Raw genomic sequence first — 7,815 nt, forward strand, 5'->3', positions numbered from 1 at the left:
AAGAGAAGAGAAGAGAAGAGAAGAGAAGAGAAGAGAAGAGAAGAGAAGAGAAGAGAAGAGAAGAGAAGAGAAAAAGAAAGAAAGAAAGAAAGAAAGAGAAAAAAAAAGAAAAAGAAAAAAAGAAAAAGAAAATGAAAAAAAAGGAGAAAAAGGGCAAGGTTTGCTAGCCCCTCTGACCAAAGAATCTGGAAAAAATAGGATTAGTGGCAGCTCCTGGAGTTTGGAGACAGCCTATCAGGGGGCTTCAAAGAGCAGCAATAGGCTCAGGTGTCCTTCCATCTGTTTCAGTAATGCTCCATTTTCAGATCAGGGATTGGGGTTGTTTCTCCTGATGGCTCATGACTTGAATACTAAAAGCTACAGCCTTGTTCCCCTGCCCATATTGGGTGTGCTGGCAAGGTCTGGGGTGCAGGGGGGTTACAGGGGTGTCTTCTGTGAGGAACTGCTGTAAGGTTCCCCCATGTCTGACAGAGCCAATGCCAGCCAGCTCCAGGGCAGAACTGCTGCTGGCCAAGGCTGAGCCCAGTGATGGTGGTACCTCTGGGATAACAGATTTAAGAAGGGGAAAAGTACTCTTCACAACTGCAGTTGGACAAAGGAGTGAGAACATGTGAGAGAAAGAGCTCTGCAGACACCAGTGTCAGTGAAGAAGGAGGGGGAGGTTCTCCAGGCCTGGGGCAGAGATTCTCCTGCAGCCCTTGGTGAAGACCATGGTGAAGCAGCTATGCCCTTCCAGCCCATGGAAGTCCATGGGGGAGCAGGTGGATGCCGAGAGGGGGCTGTGGCCCCATGATAACCCCACACTGGAGCAGGCTTCTGGCAGGACCTGTGGCCCTGTAGAGAGAGAAGCCCATGCTGGAGCAGGTTTGCTGGCAGGACTTGGGACCCCATGGAGGACCCACACTGGAGCACTCTGTTCCTGAAGGCCTGCACCATGTGGAAAGGACCCACACTGGAGCAGTTCATGAACAACTGCAGCCTGTGGGAAGGACTCACTTCACTGGAGAAGTTTATGAAGGACTGTCTTCCATGGGAGGGACACCACCCTGGAGCAGGGGAAGAGTGTGAGGAGTCCTCTCCCTGAGGAGAAAGGAGGTGCAGAGACAACCTGTGATGAGCCTACCACAGGCCACAATGCCCATTCCCCGTTCCCCTGCACTGCTGGCAGGAAAGACATAAAGATTTCGGGAATAAAATTAAGCCCAGAAGGAAGAAGGAGGGGACGGGGGGAAGATTGTAGGGGAGTTGGTTTTAGATTTCATTTCTCATTACCCTACTCTGATTTGATTGGTAATAAATTATGCTAATTTCCCCAAGTTGAATCTGTTTTGCCCATGACAGTGACTGGAGATTGATCTCTCCCTGTCCTTATCTCAACCTATGAGTCTTCCATTACATTTCCTCTCCCCTGTCCAGCTGAAGAGGGAGTAATAGAGCAGCTTTGGTGGGCACCTGGTGTCTAGCTGGGTCAACACACCCCACTGCCCAAAGTCACGAGAGGCTGAGGATATTTCACCTTGAGCCAGTACTGCTGAGAAACAGCCACCTCTGCAGAACACCCTTCCTCTGGGTGCTGCGCTCTGCATGGGAGTCACCACAGTCCTGCTGCATGAGGGCCATGAATTGCAAAGAGGAAGGTAAAAACTTGTTCCTAGAAACCTCCCACAGATTCCCAGAACAACAAGGGAGGGGCTGTTGTTCCAGCTGTTTGACCAGACAGCAGCGTCTCTACAGGTAGTGGTGTAAAGCCTCCCTTATTTTGTCTGCTCATGATTTCTTGCTGTTCAGCTTGACAAAGCAGCAAAGGTAGGCCTAGGGTTCTTCACAATTTTTCTGCAAGATGAACGTTTTCTGAGCACTCTGGCAACTGGTAGGTTTTTGGGACTGGGAATGACAATATGCTGACCTATCTCTGAGGTTTTAAACAGGTATTTTTCTCTACAAACAAGAAATTTTTCAAATCAACAGCATCAACAGTGTTTTCCACAGCAGGAATTAGGACCAATTTACAGATTAATTTTTTCAGAGAAAATAGCCTACCTGCCTCTTTTTACATGGATTTGAAGCACTACAGTGAGACATAGACACAGCAGGAACAGGGAAGGTAGTGGAAGAAAATGCACCAATCAGCACAGACCTTGAGTCCCTAAGTAGCACAAGGTATTTATTAGCTTGCAGCTAAGAGCTACAAGCAGTTACCAGAAAAACCTTGTCACCCTCATGAGTCACACAGGGACATGCTATACTCACTCAAAATCAAAACAAAATCATCCATTTCCTGGAACACTACCAGCACAAAGCCTAAGTGAAGTGACAGGATACAAGAAGAAAGGGCTGGTAGAAGAATAAAGAAGGTCAAGAGTCTCAATTGGTTTCCTCTTGCTGCAGAGAGACTCTGGCAGGTCCCAACAGCCACAGGGCTCCTGGGGTCACCCGGAGCCCCCAGTAGAGCTTCCCAGGCCCGTGCCAGCGCTGCCAGGGTCCACCCGCATGCATCACCCAGTGCCTCTTAAGTGTCCATCTAACCTATTGCTTCTGAGCCTGGCTTTGTCCCCACTGAGTCAAAGGGGAAAGGATTTGGGTCACTGTGAGTTTTTGTTAGAAAGGTTCCCTAAATTAGCTCCTCTATTTGAGGTAAAAGAAGAAAGGAGTCCATCTTTATTTTCCCCATTCACCCACCGTAATTACTCCGTCTCATCCCTGTCTGCTATTCACTGGCTCTCAGCAAGGCCCCTGCAGCCAGGTCACAGGTCAGCACGGAGGACAAGCCCCTGCTTCCCTGAAAAGGATTGAAATGTCTTAAGTGCAGCTTCAGCAACTTCCAGAACGTGCCAATCCCATCTGAAAAAGTGGGCTTGTTGAACCACACCTGCAGTGACACAGCAAGGAGACCCCAGGTCTGGAAATCTCTGCTCCTGCACTTCATTCTCTGGTTATCACTTGGTTTGCTCAGGGTCTCAGGAAAACTGTTCATATACCCCAAGTCTCTTTATAGTGCACTGCTTTATTTCTCCAGATTATATAGCAAGGTACTTCCCTTGTGAATTTTCAGAGCTACTCAGCTGCCTTGTTTGTATCTTTAATTTTAATTCAATGTACAATTTTGCTGTTGTTGTTATTAATAGTCATAGGGCAATTGCACTTTTTCTCTGAAGTCCTGGGAGAAGATCTTACCTGTACATTTCATATTAGAGCTAGTACTTGACATGTAGAGATATGTCTAACAGCCCCTTTAACTTCTTATGATATGAGTTCTTCTAAGTTTTTTACACAAAAACTATTTCCTGAAACCACTAACTTCAACAATTATAAAAGTGGTCTTGAGTTCCCACATAGCAGTACCTGCACCAGAAATCAAAACTACACTCACACAGCCAACAGGAATGTGATTTATTATTCCTGCACTGAGTCACCACCTCTGGGTTTAGATACCCGCTATGAAGAACTAGGAAAATCAGATTACCCATAGAAAGTATTTGTAATAAACTATTGCCAGTAGCCCACAAGTTTGGATGCATCAAAACCAGGCTACCAAATGGTCCACAAATATCAGAGGTGACACATTCTCCCTTTGGAAAAGAAGAATAATTTTTTCCTCACTGCAGGAGCCATTAAAATATTTCTCATGATATTTATACACAGCAGCTCCCTTTTATTCAGATTGACTCTATTGGGGATTTCCATTCATTTCAGCAGTCAGCACTTTTTAGTGCTTCTAAATGCACTGTATAGCATGATAAATATGATGCTGGACAAGAGCAGAACTCAGATCAGCTGCTTTAAGACACAAACAGCTGAGCAATCATTCTTTCCATGACATGATTAGTTTACTGCACAGTTGATTTTTTTTCTCCTTGTCTTTCCTCAGTAGGCTCTACTGCACCTATCTCAGAGAGGCAGAGACAGCATCTCCAAGAGGAAGACAAGAATCAGGACGAGAGATGTGAGGTTTAAGTGGCACTGTTACCTGTGGTGCACTGTTGTGTCTCTGTGTTTTTTTAATGGGAACATCTGTCTGGGAAAGTTGTGCAGGGGCAGTTACAGATGTGCCGTGTATCAGCACATTTCTGTTCACTTTAGTAGTTTCCCCCAAAAGTCTGTGATCACAACTATACTTAAGCACCCCAGCCTAGAGCAATGTTGCCTCCACTGCTTACTTCGGCACCAGAAGACATATTCTAAGCTCATCTGGCTCATCCCCAAGCCTGAAGCTTGCATACACTACCACAGCCTCTGCCAAATCCATGCCAAATCTTTCCAATTGTTTGGTTTTTTTTCTTTTGGCTTCCCCACTGATATTGACAGCATTTGCAAAAAGCATGGGAAGTTTTTCCCCAGCAGAGGCTGCTGTTTGTCTGCATTCTTGTCTTCCAACAAGAGCAATTTTTAAGATTTGTCCTCTGATGAGCAAAACAGCACAAATTCCAGGGTGCTCTTGCACACAACTCATTTCTGTTGCAGTGACCGACAGACAATTTGAGCTCATCTGCGTTCATGCCATTGGGCTGCACTGGAAGAAACACTTGTGCTGGCTGAGTGCACTCTAGAATCAGTTTAGGGACAGGCTCGGCCACAATACAGTCTCCCAACTTCACCTTCCCTGACCCTGGCAAGGTACCTGCCACAGAGAAAAGGTACCAATTCAGTTCTCTTTGCTGCTTCCATTTTTAAGGCAACATTCAGAAAGCAATTAGTTTTCTGAGAGGTTTGCGATGAGTGGAGATACAATTTAAAAGCAGGCTCCATCCATTAAGGTAGTCAATGTAAAAAGAAGCTGGTTTGAGCTGAATGCAACGAAACCAACTTGTGGACAAACTGTAATTAGCTCCAACTGTCTGATTTAAATAAATATCACAGAAAAATTCTGTGGTAATAACCCACGGATAGATACCACCTGTGTGTTCATGTGACATTTAGGGTACAAACTAAATATGCTGAACCCAAAATGTTTGTTCTGCAAAGAAAACCAGGGTTCTCAGCCCACTAAAACAAAACATGAAAACAAACCCCACTCATCTTGTTACAGATTTGTTATTTTAGGGGCCTTTATTTGTCTGTTGGTTTTTCACCTGCAAAAATTCAGATCCCCTTTGCTAGGAAAAGGAAGCAGAGGGAGTAGACATTTGCTGCAGTGCTAAGAATCGCAAGTTCTCCAGGAATCACATATTAAAAGTGTATTTTCTTGGTCTTTTACTTGCTTTTCTTGGTCTTTTACTCTTCAAATAGAGATCACAGTACTAGGTTTAAGCAATTAAAGGATGTCCAAGACACACCAGGAGAGGAGCCTTTTTTTCCCACAAAACAAACCCGCAGCTTTTTAACAAACTCTACTTTTTTTTTCCTTTTTCTGTGTAAGTAATATAATTTCCCCTTTGACACTTAAGTATGGATTTGTATTTAAACTTTCACATTCTGTGAATGTTTTACAACATACCCTGTGCACAAAAGAAACATTTTCTATCTAATACACTCTAAGTCAAAGAAGCACTAATCTGTTAGGCACTTATTCCTCCAAATAGAACGATAATTTATGTCAGTACAAGCCTTTTGCCTGCTGCTAATTGTGTTAGTTTAGCACAGCCTGGTTTTAGTGGGCGGGAGAAAAGCTGCTTGAAGCGTCTATGTCTGGCACAGAGCCAATCGCTGAGGTCTCTGACGATGGGCAGGTTACTAGCCCAATTAGACAATTGTGTAAGCTCTCTGTGATTACCTGTTTAAGAAAGGAAAAACCGCGGGAAGCTCTCTTTCTTCTCCGGAGGGGTGGTGAGGTGGCTGCCGGGGATCATCCCGGGGGGTGGGGGGGGTTGGTGGGAATCATCTCTTACACACCTGTATGCTGATTTTATCCTGCTGACTCTCGCTCCTCTTTCCTCACACCCAGCCAAATGAAGCAGCTGTCTCCGCCTGGGTTTCCCCTGTTGCTACTGGTCCTGGTACATTCCCAATGGTGAGGTGGAAAGCTGCTTTCCCCAGCCGAGCTCAGAGCTCAGTCCTGACTGTGCTTGGGCACAGGCCAGTGGTGATGTGCTCCAGGAAAGGGAAATGGTGGAGGTGTGATGGGAAAATGCCCACAAAACAGTAATGCTGTTTAAAAAGATGCCTTTGAAGTCCTGCCTCTGAGCAGGTTTTTGTCTCTCCTGAAAGTGACTGCATGCCTCACGCCTCCACACTCATCCCAAAGCACTTAGAGATCAGGCCAAGTCCAGTTTAGCTGGAGCAGCTATGTTAGCTGCCCTCTGTAAGGCTTAAGCCAGCAACCCAGCCAAAGAACTGTGTCACTGCCAGCTTTCCTAAGTACACCTGCACAGAGAAGTAGCCGAAGGAACCAGGTTATGGACTTGACTGGAAGATAAAATTTGCAGCTTTTTGAAATGGATTCCCTCCTCTCGTGTCTCTTTGTGGACCTATGTCAGCTTTTGAAAAATTAAACGAGGAAATGCAGAGAAAAACATAGATCTCTGGTTTTCTAAGCGAGTTGTAGTTGTCATGAAGTGTCCCTTGAAAGCCTAACAAAGTACTTGTAGACATGAGTGATGGAACTCTGTAAATTTTTGGCCACAAAAAGGTTTTAGAGAAAAAGCTTTTCATAAAGATTTGGAGAGAAGCCCAAGTACACGGAAAGGTTAAAAAAAAGTGCAAAGTGAAACTCCAGAAGGTGGTGTGATCAGGGTAATTATTTTGGAAAAAACTGCAGGAGAACAGACATATAAAATCTTAGAAGATTCATATTTCTTCACAGTATTTTGGCAGACAATGTCTATACTATTATTACATTCCTTAGTTTTCTGGAACAGGATGGAGCACTGAGTGACAGCGAACACAAGAGTGTTGATGGAATAGCGTACAAGTGGATGCATGTCAAGAGGCACTGCCTTTGATCTGTTCTTTGCTATGAAGGATGACAGGGAGCTGTTATCCCAAAAGCACTTTGCACAGGAAATCAGGATGTGGCTGTAACAGATATTAATCCCCCAGGGGAAAGCTAAGGATTAATTCAAGCATGGTAAATTGCAGTGACTGAGCAGTAGTCAGCTACAGTAGGTGTAATACTGGAGGTTGTAATAATACTTACACTCATCCCTATGCAAAGCCCTAATATCTACTTCGCCTTTGACTTAGGGGTCTTAAAGAGTTTTCTGGAAAATAAAGTTCTCAAGGCTTTAAAAAGGTATTTAACCAACACACAGGCATGGCATGGCACAGCTGTAACTTAGATTTGTAAATTATTTTATGTGCATTAAATGCCAAGTAAATATTCTTGTGAATTAAAATCCAGCTAACATTTAAGCTCACTGAAAATGCTTTGTTCTACCTGTAGTCATAATAACTTTATCAACTGAAAAGTACTTTGTTCTGTTAAAGGGCCCAAAAAGAGTTCATCAACTTTTGCAGTGTTGTTGAGCCACTCCACATTGCTCTCCTTACTGAAAAAAAAGAGTACAGCGACTATATTGCAATCAATACCAAGTGATCCCGCAACTTTTGCTCTGTATTTCATCTCTGCACTCTCTAATGACTTTCATATTATCATCAGCATGCTCTCAGGAAGTTTACATGTCAGGGCTAATTAACTAGGATGGTTTGTCTTCCTTTATTAATCCCCTAAGTACTGAAAACCCATTCCCCTTTAAGCAGGAGCAGCTGTGACCAACATGGCATCAGAGATGCAAAGCCAGCATTTTATTCAGAAGCACTTGCTACAACATTTCTGAGAGAATAATTGGAGTAACTGTTGTAATTCCAGTAATAAGGTTAAATTGTGTCTTTACAATTTGACTTCCCGAAACTCCATCCAAACGATTTGTGAATGTATAT

The sequence above is a fragment of the Corvus kubaryi genome, unplaced genomic scaffold (genome assembly GCF_017639235.1).
Source record: "Corvus kubaryi isolate FWS band 111438036 unplaced genomic scaffold, C.kubaryi_AGA036_p1.0 split3-73, whole genome shotgun sequence".
NCBI lineage: Eukaryota > Metazoa > Chordata > Aves > Passeriformes > Corvidae > Corvus > Corvus kubaryi.